Source organism: Orcinus orca, chromosome 3, assembly GCF_937001465.1.
Source record: "Orcinus orca chromosome 3, mOrcOrc1.1, whole genome shotgun sequence".
Taxonomy (NCBI): domain Eukaryota; kingdom Metazoa; phylum Chordata; class Mammalia; order Artiodactyla; family Delphinidae; genus Orcinus; species Orcinus orca.
The window spans coordinates 178,063,200-178,078,317 of NC_064561.1; positions in this window are offsets into that span (position 1 = coordinate 178,063,200).

Here is a 15,118-nt window from a genome sequence, read left to right on the forward strand (position 1 = left end):
ATAAGTTTTGTATTGTAACCCAGTGTACACCAGACAGTTATGAGTCCATATCAATATAAACTAATGACTGTGTAAGAAAATAAAATTGAAGAACAGATAAATTTCCTTTCAGAAGAAGCTCAAATAATTTATGTAGTTACTTCAACCTCAAGGAGGTAGAATATAACTCCCCATTCCTTAGTTGTGGGTTGTGTATAGTGACTTCTCAAAAAGTACAACACAGAAATAGGAGGGAGTAACTCTGCAGTAGAAAAACACTACAAACACTACCTCAGGCAGATGATCAAGATTAACGTCAACAGTGGTAAGTCATGGTGATAAATGTACCCTAGATATGATGTGATGAAAATGACTGGGACATCGTCACAGCCAAGTGAAGCCTTAAGGGACATGACAGATACATGTGTTGTGGAATCCTAGACTAAAAATCCTTGTATTGTTACCAAAAGGCATCAGGTAAAACCAAGGAAATTCAAATAAAGTATGGCCTTTGTTAAGAGAAAACATATCAATATTGGTTGATTAATTTTAATAACTTTACATTACTAATATAAAATGTTTATAATAGGAGAAACTAGGTGTAGGACATATGGGGACTCTCTGTACTATATTTACAAATGTTCTGTAAATCGTAATCTATTTTAATTTAATTTAACTTATTTATTTTTTTGTGTGCTTCACAAACCTAATTCTTTATTTGCTATGTGGAATAAAGACTGGGGAAGGGAGACACAAAAGTTAGAGACACCAGTTAAGAGGGTATTGTATTACAAGGGTAAAAAATAATAGGAAAGGGCAATTACAGAGGCAATTAGGAGAGAAAGGCAATACGGGAAATTGTGCTTCTTTCTAATAGATAAACTTCCAAGAGTTGTTTGGTATTATTTTTAACATCTTTATTGGAGTATAATTGCTTTACAATGTTGTGTTAGTTTCTGCTGTATAACAAAGTGAATGAGTTATATGTATATATATATATATATATATCCCCATATTTCCTCCCTCTTACATCTCCCTCCCACCCTCCTCTTTAACCTACCCCTTTAGGTGGTCACAAAGCACTGAGCTGATCTCCCTGTGCTATGCAGCTTCTTCCCACTAGCTATCTATTTTACATTTGGTAGTGTATATATGTCAATGCTACTCTCTCACTTTGTCCCAGTTTACCCTTCCCCGCTCCATGTCCTCAAGTCCATTCTCTACATCTGCATGTTTATTCCTGTCCTGCCCCTAAGTTCATCAGAACAGTTTTTTTTTTTTTTTTTAGATTCCATATATATGTGCTAGCATGCACTATTTATTTTTCTCTTTCTGACTTACTTCACTCTGTATGACAGACTCTAGGTCCATCCACCTCACTACAAATAACTCAATTTTGTTTCTTTTTATGGCTGAATAATATTCCATTGTATGTATGTGCCACATCTTCTTTATCCATTCACCTGTCGATGGACATTTAGGTTGCTTCCATGTCCTGGCTCTTGTAAATAGCACTGCAATGAACATTGTGGTACATGTTTCTTTTTGAATTATGGTTTTCTCCGGGTATATGCCCAGTAGTGGGATTGCTGGGTCATATGGTAGTTTTATTTTTAGTTTTTTAAGGAACTTCCATACTGTTCTCCATAGTGGCTGTATCAATTTACTTTCCCACCAACAGTGCAAGAGGGTTCCCTCTTCTCCACACCCTCTCCAGCATTTATTGCTTGTACATTTTTTGATGATGACCATTCTGATCAGTGTGAAGTGATACCTCCTTGTAGTTTTGATTTGTATCTTGAGAAAGAAAAACGGAGCTGGAGGAATCAGGCTCCCTGACCTCAGATTATAGTACAAAGCTACAGTAATCAAGACAGTATGGTACTGGCACAAAAATAGAAATATAGATCAATGAAATAGGATAGAAAGCCCAGAGATAAACCCACGCACATATGGTCACCTTATCTTTGATAAAGGAAGCAAGAATATACAATGGAGAAAAGACAGTCTCTTCAATAAGTGGTGCTGGGAAAACTGGATGGCTACATGTAAAAGAATGAAATTAGAACACTTTCTAACACCATACACAAAAATAAACTCAAAATGGATTAAACACTTAAATGTAAGGCCAGACACTATCAAACTCGTAGTGGAAAACATAGGCAGAACACTCTATGACATAAATCACAGCAAGATCCTTTTTGACCCACCTCTTAGAGAAATGGAAATAAAAACAAAAATAAACAAATGGGACCTACTGAAACTTAAAAGCTTTTACACAGCAAAGGAAACCATAAACAAGATGAAAAGACAACCCTCAGAATGGGAGAAAATATTTGCAAACGAAGCAAGTGACAAAGGATTAATCTCCAAAATATATAAGCAGCTTATGCAGCTCAATACTAAAAAAAAAAACACAAACAAACCAATCCAAAAATGGGCAGAAGACCTAAATAGACATTTCTCCTAATCTATTTTTAAATCAAAAGTTTTATTTAAAAAGATAGATTTAGACTATTTCTACCAGACAATTCAGTGATGACTTTCATTGGAACAAACAACAGTCTATAAAAAGCACTGGGCAAAAAAAACTGGACGGTTTCCAGATTGCATTTAACTGTTCCTTTCACTCTTCTGATTATTTGTCCTTATTTTTAACCTCTTTATTTTGATCTTATCAATTTCCAAATTACACTGTTTAATGAGATAAAAACTGAAGTATATTTTCTTTTCACCAGCATTGTGAAGATGAAGCATTTACTTCCACATGGTTCACTGGTTGCCTGCTCTCTACAGGGCTCTAAGGCTGAGGGCTGCAAGGAATGCCAAGAAAGCAACACGCAAGCTGATTTGCAAGTTTCACCTGAATAGAGAAAGCTGTGTACTGAAGCACAGTATAGAGGCTCCTATTGACCTTAAAATTATTTTAAAAATACTCTATATATTGGAACATCATCTGGTGAAATCAATACAATTCATAATTTCGGCTAATATTTTCAACTACTTAACCATCCAGAAAAATTTTATATACTTGGTTGGAGCTTGTTCTGATATGGAGGCCTTAGAGGATGTAAGATAAATATTCTCCTTTTGAGGTGGACAAATTCTGATTTCTCAGTATCTCAGAAGAATTGGACAGATACAGACAGAAAACAAAAGGCATGACATAGAACAAATCACTTTTACAAGTGTCAGTTTATAAACAATTGTGTTCACAAAATGTTGAATGAATATCATTCACATGAAAACCATAAATATCTTGGCATTGGAAGGAATCTTATTGTATTCCCATCTTGTTAAGTCACTGACAACCAATACAATACCTAGATGTTTTTCTCAAAGAACAAATACAATTTTGTGTTACCAGTTTTGTTTTTTAAGAAGTAGTATCATACTTTGCAGTCATTTACAACTTAAACATTTCACATCTGTTCCCTTTCTCCAATTGCTTTCCAAAACCCACTTGGGCAGGAGGGCAGTACACATTTATGGCAGCATAGGGAATAGAGTTTATCACCTGGACAAAGACTGTAGCTCCACCCAAAAGCATAATCTCTGGCATTTCTGGAACAGCTCATATAGGAAGGGAAAGGAGAGAACATGCATTCTTGCAAAAATATCCAGAACATACTGTGGATCCTCTTCTCAGATTCCATGTTCTTCTCTTCATTGTATGTTTGATTTGTATAATCAACGTCTTCACCTTCCATCATAGAGCACATTGCCCTTGTAAAGTCATATCATGCAGGTGTTTTTATTTATTGGTTTGTAATCTTATCTTCCTTATTTGTCTACTCCAGCATGTAGTCTCCTAGATGGAAATTCCCTTTGGTTATTTAGTAGTCCCCCACTGGTGGAGGGATGCAATAAATCTTAAATTTCCAATAACTAAATTTTAATGTTTTACCTGGTTATGTTACCTGGTGTGTTGCATTAAAAATTCTCTTAAATGACACTTGTTAATGTAAAATATATGGAAAGCGAGCTGAGACAGTAATTTATTCCAACTCTGTACAATGAGGTGAAACCAGTAATTTATCCTAAGAATAGTAGTTGAGAAAAATAATTAAATTTTCAAATGATAATTTTCAACAGAGACTACTAACTATAAGCTTTAGAAGTCAGAAACTAGGACTTCCCTGGTGGTGCAGGGGACACGGGTTTGAGCCCTGGTCCAGGAAGATCCCACATGCCACAGAGCAACTAAGCCCGTGCACCACAACTACTGAATCCTGCACACCTAGAGCCCATGCTCCACAACAAGAGAAGGCACCGCAATGAGAAGCCCGTGCACCGCAATGAATAGTAGCTCCCTCTCGCCGCAACTAGAGAAAGCCTGCACACAGCAACAAAGACCCAATGCAGCCAATAAATAAATAAATAAATAAATAAATAAAAGGAGACTATGTTTTGTTCATTTTTAGATTGTCCAGCTTCTTCTGTAGCAGATGTTTAATAAGTATGTGTTGAATAGTTCACTGTTGTCATGCACATTTTCCCACTTTGATGCTATAGAACTGCAAAGCATCTTTGAGGCTAGTCTCATTTTATAAAAATAGAAATTAGGTGCAAAGAGAATAGGTGACCTACAGCAGGTGTATTCAGACCAGGGGACCCAACCTGCTGGTTCCCAGTAAACAGTGAGAAGCTAGGATTTTTTTTTTAAGAGCTTGACTGTGGACCTAAACTAAGAGTCAGCAATATTCTTCCAGGCATCCTTCTGACCACAATTTGTGACTTGGTTCTTCTTGGCTTCAAAGCATAAGCCTGATATCTTTCTTTGATGAGATTCTGGGATGGTGCGAGTTGGTGGCTAAATCCTTCGCATCTCCAAAAAATCCAAAATAGTCTATGGGAATAGAACTAGTACACATTTTTCAATCCTACAAATTGTAATATTTCCTTTCCTTCTCTATGAATCTTCTTTGCTCAATTCTTAAAATTTTAGATTCTTTGTGGAAGTAGGGGAACAGCCAGAATAGCTCCCCATTCATCTGGTAAATGCAAGTTTGCAGTTGAGAGTGTCATGGTATTACCATTACTGGCCTTATTTATTAAGAAGATTCTGTTTCCTTGGTAGGATAGAGATGACGACTGAAAAAGAACTCCTTGCTTTCACTGGAATTGGTACAGAATATTCCAATGAGCGTTAAAGTTTTTTCAAAGGAACAAAATATTCCAATACAATAGTTAAAGAACTCTGCATGATTTAAGATTTGTTTATTAAAGCTGTCATTGAAAAGTTGTTTGTAAAAGGTTTTACAAAAAATATAGTCTTACAGATTTTCACCATCATGACATCAAGCTAGACTTTGTCCCTCCCACCCCGAAAAGCATACCTGAAAAGCCACTTACTCTCTGAATTTAACTTTGTTCAAATGGGACCTTGCGCCAACAAAATGAGAAAGAGATTTCACTGAGAATTGTCTCTGTCTGGGTCAGATCAAGCTTCCTGTCCTAGAACTGTTAACTGAGATCCAACATTTTGATTACAGTTTCCGTCAGTTTAATCCTCCAGGTAGAAGTAGAAAGAGATACCAGAATGCAGAGATTTCATTCCATTTTTTCCTGAAGGGAAGATAATTATTTCCAATCTGAAAAGATCTCTGAGGGAGTCAGAATTTAAAGCCAGGTCTAAGTTTTGTTTAGGTCCTTAGAACTCTTTAAAGGCCTCATTCTTTTACATGTTTTAACTGTGTGTATGATATATCATTTGCCAAGAACTCCTAATGGTGAATAATATTAAATTCATTGATGATAAACACCACCAAAAGCAAAACTTTTTAATACCAGCACTAGTTTATAACCTTGGACATTCCTAAAGATTTTTTTTGACTTTCTGCAATCTTTATTTTTATTTAACTATAGTTAATTTACAGTGTTGTGTTAGTTTCAAGTATACAGCAAAGTGACTCAGTTATACGTGTGTGTGTGTGTGTGTGTGTATGTGTGTGTGTATATATATACATATATATATAATTTTTCAGATATTTTTCCATGATAGGTTACTACAAAATATTGAGTGTACTTCCCTGTGCTATACAGTAGGTCCTTGTCGTTTATCTATTTTATATATAGTAGTGTGTATATATTAATCCCAAACTTCTAATTTATCTTTCCTCTCCCCCACTATCCCCTTTGGTAACATAAGTTTGTTTTCTATGCCTGTGAGTCTACTTCTCTTTTGTAAATATATTCACTTGTATTATTTTTTTAGATTCTACATATAAGTGATATCATATGATAATTGTCTGGCTTACTGCACTTAATATGATAATCTCTAGGTCCATTCATATTGCAAATGGAATTATTTCATTCTTTTTTTATAGCTGAGTAATATTCCATTGTGTATATATACCACATCTTCTTTATCCATTCATCTATGGATGGACAATTAGGTTGCTTCCATGTCTTGGCTATTATACATAGTGCTGCTATGAACATTGGGGTGCATGTATCTTCTTCTTTTAACATCTTTATTGGAGTATAATTGCTTTACAATGGTGTGTTAGTTTCTGCTTTATAGCAAACTGAATCAATCAGCTATACATATACATATATCCCCATATCTACTCCCTCTTGCGTCTCCCTGCCTATCCCACCCCTCTAAGTGGTCACAAAACACTGAGCTGATCTCCCTGTGCTATGCGGCTGCTTCCCACTAGCTATCTATTTTACATTTGGTAGTGTATATATGTCCATGCCACTCTCTTACTTCGTCCCAGCTTACCCTTCCCCCTCCCTGTGTCCTCAAGTCCATTCTCTATGCCTGTGTCTTTATTCCTGTCCTGCCCCTAGGTTCTTCAGAACCATTTTTTTTTTAAGATTCCATATATATGTGTTAGCATATAGTTTTTGTTTTTCTCTTTCTGACTTACTTCACTCTATATGACAGACTCTAGGTCCATCCACCTCACTACAAATAACTCAATTTCATTTCTTTTTATGGCTGAGTTATATTCCATTGTATATATGTACCACATCTTCTTTATCCATTCATCCGTGGATGGACAATTAGGTTGCTTCCATGTCTTGGCTATTATAAATAGTGCTGCTATGAACATTGGGGTGCATGTATCTTTTTTTTTAACATCTTTATTGGAGTATAATTGCTTTACAATGGTGTGTTAGTTTCTGCTTTATAGCAAACTGAATCAATCAGCTATACATATACATATATCCCCATATCCACTCCCTCTTGCGTCTCCCTCCCTATCCCACCCCTCTAAGTGGTCACAAAACACTGAGCTGATCTCCCTGTGCTATGCGGCTGCTTCCCACTAGCTATCTATTTTACATTTGGTAGTGTATATATGTCCATGCCACTCTCTTACTTCGTCCCAGCTTACCCTTCCCCCTCCCCGTGTCCTCAAGTCCATTCTCTATGCCTGTGTCTTTATTCCTGTCCTGCCCCTAGGTTCTTCAGAACCATTTTTTTTTAAGATTCCATATATATGTGTTAGCATATAGTTTTTGTTTTTCTCTTTCTGACTTACTTCACTCTGTATGACAGACTCTAGGTCCATCCACCTCACTACAAATAACTCAATTTCATTTCTTTTTATGGCTGAGTTATATTCCATTGTATATATATACCACATCTTCTTTATCCATTCATCTGTTGATGGACACTTAGGTTACTTCCATGTCCTGGTTATTGTAAATAGAGCTGCAATGAACATTGTGGTACATGACTCTTTCTGAATTATGTTTTTCTCAGGGTATATTCCCAGTAGTGGGATTGCTGGGTCATATGGTAGTTCTATTTTTAGTTTTTTAAGGAACTTCCATACTGTTCTCCATAGTGGCTATATCAATTTACATTCCCACCAACAGTGCAAGAAAGTTCCCCTTTCTCCACACCCTCTCCAGCATTTATTGTTTGTAGACTTTTTGATGATGGCCATTCTGACTGGTTTGAGGTGATACCTCATTGTAGTTTTGATTTGCATTTCTCTAATGATTAGTGATGTTGAGCATCCTTTCATGTGTTTGTTGGCAATCTGTATATCTTCTTTGGAGAAATGTCTATTTAAGTCTTCTGTCCATTTTTGGATTGGGTTGTTTGTATTTTTGATATTGAGCTGCATGTATCTTTTTGGATTAGCATTTTCTCTAGATGGAGGAAAGACAATCTCTTCAATAACTGGTGCTGGGAAACTGATATCAGAGATCTTCAAATGTGTTGAAATTTGAGCAAGATGAAAAGCTGGCTACATAATATGCCTGATCTTTTGAAAACTGGTGGATTTATTTGAGAGGAGGATCTCACCAGGAAAATGAATTGAGATACTACCCAAGAACTTTTATTTTGAAAGCTGAATTTGATGGCAATTAGACAAAGATGAATTTTCCCATCCAAAGGTAATATCTACTAATTCTATCTTTACATATGCCTAAAAGATACTGAGTACTTTACATATATTATCTCATTCATTTTCACATCATGTATATTAGCTATTCCTTTCTCTACAGCTGAGGAAAGTGAAGATAACTGCCTCCCCCACTCTCATGCTTTTGGCAAATAACGTACAATGTGCTCTGTCCATGGTTGTTTTCTATCATTGACATCTTCGTTGCTTTTCATCATTAGCTTCAAAAATTGGAAATGTCATAAAACATAAAGAAAACAGCGTAATCACAGAGGTTAAAATTGGCCATTTCTATCCAGTTCAGTGGAAAAATAAATTGGCTTATAGATATTAAATTGGCTTATAGATAGGTATTTTCAATACCAAGACCATGGCTAGATAAATGTTCTCTAATTTTCAGGTCCCAAGATTAAAACTATTCCATCTTAGCCTGAAAAAACTTGAACTATTCAATTCAAATCCATCCTATTTTCATTCCAACTCCTCAGATACACATCTCATCCTCTGATAATCCCACTTGCATAAGAAGCCCTCACCAATTATCTGTTGGCTATATCGTCATGCTAATATAATAGTGATGCTTTCTTTTTCATGTATTACGTATGTGAAGATTTGGGTAAATTTATTCTGAGCCTTGCCTTCCTTGTTTCAATTTAATTTAATTTAATTTTTTTATTTGTATGTTTTTTAAAAATTTTTATTTATTTTTGGCTGCGTTGGATCTTCATTGCTGCACATGGGCTTTTCTCTAGTTGGGCGAGCGGGGGCTACTCTTCGTTGCAGTGTGTGGGCTTCTCATTGTGGTGGCTTCTCTTGTTATAGAGCATGGGCTCTAGGCTTGCGGGCTCAGTAGTTGTGGCACATGGGCTCAGTAGTTATGGCTCGTGGGCTCTAGAGTGCAGGATCAGTAGCTGTGATGCATGGGCTTAGTTGCTCCACAGCATGTGGAATATTCCCGGACCAGGGCTCAAACCCTTGTCCCCTGCATTGGCAGGAGTATTCTTAACCACTGTGCCAGCAGGGAAGTCCCACCATCCTTGTTTTTAGAAGATGGCTAGTAATACCACCCCAAGGACAATTTCAGATAATTTGTGTGAAGCCCCTAGAAAAGTGCCCAGCACATGGAAGGAAAACAATAAACAGAGGTGGCCATTATTGCAAATTCTCTGAGACTTCTGTAATCATCATTATGCATATCTCATCAATCTAATTTCTGTTCCCTTTGGAGCCTTTAACACAAGTATAAATGTAATAGATATTTAATAATGGGGCTCAGTACATATTCATTAGTGGATTAATTAATTGTTGAGAACAGCGGCTGAAGAACAAAAATCATCAGGAGCTTCTGGCAGAAGCTGCATTCTCTATTCCATCAAATAAATTCTTCTGTCTGTCTCAGGTCGACACTTGTCTCTCCTTGAACATAGCACATCCCTAGGTTGATTATGGACTCTTCTGTCCAAAAAGAGAATCACAGAATTTTCTACACCAGAGAAGGCCTTCACTGTCAGACTCCAAAGACAGAAAACAAAACCTGATTCAGATGATTGCTTACAGATATGCGACATTTGTGTTCTTAGGCTTAACAATGTGAAATTAAACTAAAAAGATACTCGAACACAACTTATTTTGGGGACTAGTGATTCAGGATTAGTGGCCAAAAGAGAACAGGTGGAGAGATTGTGCAGCAGGAGTGCTGGATGGTATTTCCTGGGAAGTTTCTTGTGCTTGTGCCATTTTGGGGGAGGGTCCAGAGATGAGTGTTCTAAACAAGGTAGTCACTGAATTTGGCTTTACCATGTGTTTCACATAGTTTCGTTTAACTGTAACTTACTGAACGTGGGGAATTCTCCAAGATCTCTGTGAAAGGTGGGTAAGACATCCTATTGTGTCATTTAATAAAATAAAAGATGTTCCAGGTGTCACTCTGTGTGTACTTTCCACTTTGACCTTCAAATAGGTAGCTTGATTGAAATCAATGCTGCATTCTTAGAATTAGACAGTTTGTCATACTGAGATTCCAGTTCTAAGATTCCAAATCTTAGAAAATTTGTTCATTACAGTAATTCTTTTCTGGTGTTTTGGTTTTGACCGTTTACTTCATCTAGCCTTAGGAAAAAAAAAAAAATTTGTAAATGGAACAAATGTTAAGAATCATATATATTCAAAAAGAGCTCACTTGTCAAGTATGATGTATTGGAGAATGTATGATCTTTTAATATTATGTCTTGGCAACGTAGATGAACTACAAAATCCAGAGAACACCTTCATGATACCTTTAAATTCTTAAAATCTTCTGCAAAAATACTACTTAATGTCTGTTCCTACTGGATTGGGTATCTTCAAGAGTGTTTCTCTTGATGAGGGAATGAAGAAATCTTAAACAGGGACTGGAGTGGCGGAGAGATTCATCCCCAATACAAGGGAAATGTAGTTAGAGGAATAAAGGGAGAAGACTAGAGAGAATAAATGTGGTGGGATCTTAACAAGCACTGAAGGACATGAGGTGGGGAAGGAAAAGTCTTTCAAAAGAAGACACACAAGGAAGGCCTGATCTCCAGAGCTTCCCCCATACTTAGGATGGGAGAGGAAACTGGTAAGGAAGTACGTAGTTCACTATTAATGATGTTGCTCAGCTCTCTGAGGCTAAGTTCAAATGGAGCTGGTAAATTTGCACTAATGTGATTTGCATTTCAGGCTGGGAAATCTAAGGCCAGAGACAGCAGTGGTTGGTGAGAGTGTTGGTTCAGAAATCAAGATTTCTGGGTCCAAAAATCTGGATCCAGGGTCTTGGTATTCAGTTAGTTAGTTGTGGTGCGTGTAGAGACTGAGCCCCATTCCTTCAAACCTGAAATGCCTGTGAGTTCCCAACGGGGACCTACTGTGTGCAGCAGTAACATGCAATGCATGGAAAGGCTTTTGGAGAATTTTCAAAGCTGACAAGTCAGGACTGCCATGACTCCCTAAGTGACAGCTCTGGGGGCAGAGGGGGGAGTCACTGCCCCCATTCTTAAAGGGGTAACAGCAGCAGGACAGAGAAAAACACTCTACCTGTGTCTTAACACTATGTTGTTTTAAAGCCAGACCCAGACACTTTGGTTTCTGTCAGCTGTCTGCTTCTATAGTAATTTCCCTCATTTATCACCACCTAGAAATGGTTCTGTATTGGGAGATGTTTCTACTGCTAAAAGGCCCTGTTGAGAGACCATTCCCTTAACAGAAGAACATGGATTCTAGATCCGTGTTGACAGAAGACCGTGAAGATCACATTAGTGCAGAGAGAGGCAATGCAGATAGAGTGATGCTGAAGAAGAAACTGTCCTGCCCACTTCAGACAGAGCTGCTCAGTGCAGGTACTTTATATGGGTCTCTACGGGAAAAAGTTAGCTCACTCCAGTTGATCAAGCATGGAGGCAGTATCTCAACTAAAAACATTTCAAAATGGAGAGAAAAACAGAGTGACAATTTAATCATTCACAACAGGGTTGGAGCTGTTGGTATTATTAATTTTCTGAGAACAGCCTCTTGTGATGTGTATGTTCATTCAGAAGAACGAAATGTAAATTACAACGTTGTTTGATGAGCAGAGTTAGAATGGAGGGAGTGACTTTCTTAAGGGGTACTTTCATTAGTCAAGGAAAACTTGAGTGGTATTTATCTGTTCACATAACCAATAAAAATTTGCTAGAGTCAAATCCCCATTTCTCTGGGACGAACTGGGTAAATCTAAGAAGATACTGAATTCCCTCTTTCTAAAATCTACTCAATTTGCCACATAACAAGTTATAGCAAATATTGTAAACTATAAAGTATTGTGGCAGATACGCTTGATGCTGACCTTCGAGGATTCATCCCCTCCTGTTGAGTGTGACAGAAAATGTGACTTGGTTCTAACCAATAGAATATGACACGTGATAGATGTCAATCCTTTGATTAGGCTATGTTATTGGCAAAAGGAATAGTTTTCACTCCCTTCATTAAGTTACATGGTAAGGCAAAATTGATGGGTTTTGCAGATAATTAAATCATAAATTAGCTGATTTTTTAGAGTTAAGCAAAAGGGAGCTTATCTTGAGTGGGCCTTACTTAATCAGGTGAAAACCCTTAAAAGACAACTGGAGACCTTATAAGGAAATAGACCTTACGAGGAAAGGCTCCTTCTGGACTGGAAGAAGCAAACTGCCGTGTCACGACTTCCTATGGAGAGAATCATGTGGCAGAAAACTGTGGGTGGCCTCTCAATTCTGGGGGCAGCCTCCATTCATTAGGAAGCAGGACCCTCCGTCAACAGTCCATGGAGATGAATTCTGTCCACCTGAATGAGATGGACATGGATTCTTCCATAGTCAAGCCTCCAGATGAGAATGCATTCCAACAGACATCAAATTGTAACGTGGATTGACCCAGAACAGAGAATCCAGGTAGGCCATGATAACACTGTAGTAATTGATTACACATCATTAGAAAATACAAGAATGCTACATATTTTCAAAACCATCTCATCTTACTGATTTAATGACAAGATACACTGGTTTTATTAACAGAATTTAAATCACCTCTCAGAGAAGTTTCTTGTACCTTCAGCTGATCTCTTGCACAAGTGTAGAATTCTACTTGTTTCAGTTTCAGAGGTGAGTTTCTCCACCCCCATGAGTCCTTCAAATCAAGGAGCACCTTTTGAATTCCCCATCTATGCTAGATTTAGAATAAATTTTGCTGAAAATATACTGACTACATTTTGTGGATAAAAATAGTGTAATAGTGCAGCAACAAGTGATTTGTTAACCATGACATTACCGCCAAGACTGCTCCACAATTCATCAAAAGCCTGTCTCATGACTGGTTCTTTCTCAGTCATTGTTGTTTGTTTTCCTCTTAGCTTTCTGCTCATTTGTAGCACTAGCACCTATTTTGCATTTGGATGAAGCACGGATTAATTCTGAAATACTGGGATTAACAAAATGCAATAATGAGGATCTCAAAGTAGCAGAGCAGCTTTCTGTAGGAGCAGCTTTCTGTAGAGATGAAGTATGGGCCACCACACACACTTGAACCCAGCAATTACTAGTTCACCAGTAGCAGGTCCTTCATCATAGATTTCTGCCAGAAACCCTGAAAGCAGGAAGGACCCAGAGGCAACACCGCCTAGATGCATACATTCTTCATAATTGAATTGTCCAGAAATAATCACTATCCCGTGCTTCATCTTCAAACATTAACTAGCCTTAAGGGTTTCAATCTTAAGGGTTTCTTGGGATGTATGCAAATTATACTTCTGTAAATAATTGTGAGGAAAACTAAGCAATTGTAGGTCAAGTTAATCTTCACCCAGTAGAGACAACTGTACTGTTCAGTGGTAAATGGTGTGGAATTCAACTGACTCTGCTAACCAAAAAACACACATTGGGTTATCCCATGGCCTACAATAAATAGCAATGCTCTACTTGCCTCTCTCCCTTTATCTACCTTCAATAAAGATAGTGGTTAAATTATAACCTGTTTATTGCTAGGGGCTAAATTGGAGGATGTAGCTTATGTGAGAGATCACTGCATTCCAGAATAAGACAGATGTTCTCATTGAGTCTCAGTTTACATTGGACAGCGGTGGCCTCAGCTAGCTTGTTCCCAAGGCAGAGAATAGATCCTAGCTGAGCATGCGTGGTTACTCTCCAGAACTGGCCAATCAGGGGAGTCACTCCTCTCCCTCCCGGCAGGATGCTGAGGAGATGGTTACAGGCCTATAGCCCATGTATTCTTCACAGGAAGAAAACCGGCCCCCCAGCAATCCATCTCTGCTTGGATCATGTCTAATAAATTTTCTCTCAGAAAACGGAGCCTTACATTTACTACTGAAGGAGAAATTCCATATCAGTTTGGAGAACCGAGTAAAAGACACAGTTATACACCTTATGTCATAAATCAAAGCTAAGAGAGATAATAAGGGCTGATATGAGAGATTTGTTACAGATAAATTATGTATGGTGTGTAGTCGAAGGAAGGCACTGGCACTTCTCAGCTAGAGATCTGAAGTTAATCATCCACAGCAGAGAACAGAGTGGCAGTTAAGTCTTCAGAGGATACAGAGAATTGTGAGCAGACTGCCAGATCACGTCTGGGAGAAAGACCAGCCTCACGCTGAGTAAACACTGCACGGTTATGTTGAGACCTCCGTCTCTGTTGGACTACCAAAACGGCACCAGGTCACCATGGTGTGAGCAAATTTCCCTCTGTACCTGGCTCCAGAACCTTCCATATCACAGAACATCAGGAATCTACGCTTCTCCTGGGAGGGCACTGTCTGCCTCCGTGCCTCCCATCAGTCCTCTTCCCCAGGGGAGGTTCTAGAATTTCTGTATAGAAAGGGCTTAGGGAAGCAACCTGGGTGTAAGGAGGGGTCTCGGAGTGCTTATCTGAAAACATCCTCTGCTTTTTATATTTCTTATATTGTAGGTTTGTCATATCTTGGATTGGGAGTGAGTATGAGATTGTGGGGCAACTCACATCTCCCCAGGCCACTCCCATCACCACCTCTCTGCCTCTTCTAACAAAATAGTTTAGATTCAGAGATTGACTATTCATCCTATATCACATGGCAGAGTATCTCTCCCCTTCTCCTAAAACAGTAGCAATAGTCATTAATCAGAATTTGTATGAACTCACACCCTGGAAGGTTGGTTGTTGAACCCTGTCCATGCACTTTCTCCACGGCTCCCCTAGACCAGCCACGCTGCTGGCCAGGCCTGAAGCACACTCTCTCCCAATTTGAA